The sequence below is a fragment of the Primulina tabacum genome, chromosome 7 (genome assembly GCF_025594145.1).
Source record: "Primulina tabacum isolate GXHZ01 chromosome 7, ASM2559414v2, whole genome shotgun sequence".
Classification (NCBI taxonomy): domain Eukaryota; kingdom Viridiplantae; phylum Streptophyta; class Magnoliopsida; order Lamiales; family Gesneriaceae; genus Primulina; species Primulina tabacum.
In genome coordinates, this window is record NC_134556.1 from 25,983,745 (window position 1) to 25,987,606 (window position 3,862).

At 33.8% G+C, this 3,862-nt stretch overlaps 1 pseudogene; it reads left to right on the forward strand.

Annotated features, from left to right (window-relative positions):
* Positions 1–786: 786 nt before the first annotated feature.
* LOC142550836 (UPF0481 protein At3g47200-like) lies at positions 787–3,611 on the forward strand (annotated as a pseudogene).
* Positions 3,612–3,862: the final 251 nt, after the last annotated feature.

Here is a 3,862-nt window from a genome sequence, read left to right on the forward strand (position 1 = left end):
GTGCGAGAAACGGTACTCCAACAAAATTTATTCTAGAAAATACACCGATAAAATTGAGGTCGTAAAGTTGAAATAAAAATTATAAGATGCACGACCTTGAGCTAGGATCCTATGCCAAAGTCGTGTGTTCCTAGGAAATGAAACACATGTACAAATTGGTTTGATTTGGATGATTGATTTTACTTTTTTTTTTCAAATTAAATATCCCAACTTTTGTTGAACATCATCTAATTTGTCTAATAAATCTATATAAATATACAAAATTAACATCAAAGATTTGAACAATAAAATTATATAAAACATTACAAAATTAACATAAAATTATAGATATTTAAAAATTAATTTTTTTATCCAAAAGAAAATCGAACCATTTTATATATCTTAAAAAGGGTAAATGAACAGTAAGACTCAATTAGAAATAACACTTTTTTGGCATGGAAATTAAACATGTAACCTTAATGCTCATATAATTACGCAATTAAAAGATGAAATTTTATATTTTAGTTATATCCATAACTTCTTTGGTTCAATTTAGAAGGATTCTAATTATATTATAATTATATCGATTGTAACTTGAAAGAGCCAATCCCAACGGTGCGCTTTAATTAATTCTTTAAAGTTTTTTGATTTAGTTGAGTTTTATTTGGTTTCTGAACATTTCAACGAGAGGTGTAGCATTGACCCAAGAACATTTCGATGAAAGGTTTAACAAATAAACAATGGGTAATGTACATACTTACGATAACTGAAAGTCAACGAATTTTGTTCTCGGGGGTGTCCACTGATGCTACAATATAAATATGGCACGTAAGTTTGAGCAATATACCACAAGAAGTTGCTGAAAATCGATAGAAAACTGCTCGTTTACTTGCTGTAAGTTTTTTCTTTTCCTCTAATATTTCTTTGATTTGTCTGCCAGGATCAAAACCTCTATGGAGATTTCTCCGGGTTGACTTTTATACGGGTTTTTCCTGTAGTAGTTGGCAATAATTTAACCATTCTAGTATCTATCTTGAAGGTGGGGTCTGTGGATTGCTTGATTTTATTGATTTGATCGTGAACATGAAATAGAATTTAAGAGCAGAAGGCTATACTTTTCTTGATTTTAAATTTTTTAATTGCATCATGCTGTTGTGTGAAGTTTCATGTTTGATAATAGGATTTGTTGCTTTGTAGGCGAATCGATGATGTGACCTTTTTTCCTGAACTTGATGATTGTTACTTGCTATCATGCAAACATTCTAAAATTATTATGAATTTCGAGTTAAATCTGAATTGTTGATGGTACGAGTGATTTTTTACAAATATAAGAACAGAAAAACTGTGACGGAACGATAATAATCAAGGGTTTATAGTCATCCAATTTTAGAAACCATTAATTAATCCTGTAAACGATTGGTCTCATGTATCACGAAAATTCTTTCAAAGAAAAAAATCAAATTGTGAAACAAAATATCTCTAGCTCGTTTCCTCCTCAAATAGATTATTTGTTCTTGTTTTATAAGGGCTCTTGTTATGTTGTTTTTGAAGGGGGGAGCTAATCTTTTTAATCCGGTACCGACGGGTTCGTAACCCCCAAAACAATGTTAATTTAATATTCGTTCAACGTAAATGCATTTTGTGATAAATTGCCAAATGTGTTCAGAAAAAAGTAGCTCCAAGTGTATAGAGTAATGATGTGTGTTTTAACGAGAACGATAAGTTTACGCTAACTAAACTTATTGGAAATAGTTTATGCAGGGTGTCTTTATTTCCCTTGGACTAGGATTTAAGTAAACCAAAATCGCTACCACCGGATTCTGACCGAGTGCATGATAAGAATATAATTTTTCTTCTTACCCGTTAATCGCAAATAAATGTCCACGTTTAGGTGAATCACTCCAAGCATGTCATGCATGATATCTTTAGCTCAACAAATAATCACTACAACAAAAATGGTTTGTCACAGCGCGCAAATTCTCTTTCCGCGACGCATATTGCAAGCTGCACAACTGCAAGCTGTTGAAAGTTCAAGATTATCTGCGGCGTACATGTACATGCTGTTAATACTATTATTCGCGACGTGCATATGTACGTTTTTAATACAATTATCCGCAGCGTGCAATGTATGCCGTTAATATTCATAAAACATCTAAAATCAGCGACGGTTTTTTAATTAAATTGTCGCGGATTTAAAATCAGCGACGGTTTTTTTAAACCGTCGCTAAATATAGCGACATTTTTTTTAATCCCAAAGTTATTATTATTTTTTTATGAGCTAGATTACTCTTATTGATTATACTTGTATGGATTTTCTCATGACAGGACTTTCATTTCTCCATATTTCAGTAGATATGCAACCAGGTGACGAAACACAGGTTTGCACAAGCATAAGTCAAAAACTTGATGGCCTTACCACTGAAAAGTCCAAAAATTTTATTTTTAAGTTACATAGCCATCTATGAAATGTCAATGATAAGGCCTACGAACCGCATATTTTAGCAATTGGCCCTTATCATCGTGATAAAGATAATGTAAAGATGATGGAGGAGCACAAGTTTCGGTATTTCAGTCACTTCTTGAATGCAAAGGACATAATATATCGGTTTATGTCTCGGCTATTGGGGAAATGGAACAAGAGGCACGGAAATGTTATGCCGAACCTATTAGCCTTAATGCAGCTGAGTTTACGGAAATGTTGGTATTAGACGGTTGTTTTATCATTGAATTAGTACGGAAGTATAACATGGTTCATGAGTTGACAAAAAAGAATGACCCCATCTTCGGAAGGGCATGGATGAGAGCCAGCATTAGGCGGGATCTTATGTTGTTTGAGAATCAAATTCCATTCTTTGTTCTGTGTAAATTGTTTGACCTGATTGAGGTTCCAAACAACCATAGTAGATTAATGTACCTCGCTTTAAAATTTATGCGCAAGATATTCCCTGGAAAAGGATGTAGATCGAACATAGAGAAAAGTTCAAATAAGACAAAGCATTTACTTGAGTTGATACATTACAGCTGGCGCCCTCTCTTAACTACGTTGGATATTGATGACAATACGAAGGATGGACACCGCACATGGCGATTTATCAACTCCGCAACGGAGCTTAGAAATGCCAATGTGAAGTTGAAAAGAAGCGAAAGGGGGTCGTTGTTCGATATCAGATTTGAAAATGGATATTTGCTGTTGCCCCCTCTGTATATTGGAGATAGAACCGAGTCTTTTTTAAGAAATCTCATTGCTTACGAGCAGTATTTTGGGGACACTTTCAACTATGTGACAGATTATGTGAAGTTTCTTGATTGCTTGATCAATTCCTCGGGGGATGTTGAAATACTTTGTCGTCATGGGATTATGGACAATTGGCTGGGTGATGGTAAAGTGGTTTCCAACATGTTCATTAAACTCGGAGACTATGTTTCTTGTAATGGACAAAATTTTATCTATTCGAAAATCTTTGAGTGCGTGAATGCCTACTGCGAGCGACGAAGAAATAGGTGGATGGCGAACTTGAAGCAACACCACTTGAATAGCCCTTGGGCTATTATGTCTATACTAGCTGCTATCATACTGCTGCTTCTCACTGCAACTCAAACGGTGTTCTCTGGACTCAAATAATTGTTAGAATAGATTTCATCTGAAGTAACGGTTGGTTAAAGAATTTATTGACTCAGTTATAATTAACAGTCTTTATTTTAATATAATTTACATTTCATGGTTTTGTTTTACTTTATCTATATACACATACAATTAATATAGATAAAGACATTGATTATACTTTAATACAAATGAATTGTAATTCGATCTTGAAACTCATTTGTAAACACTGTATATTCTAAATTCGTTCTTAGTCGGTTGAGCCTGTAAGGTCCAAAATAC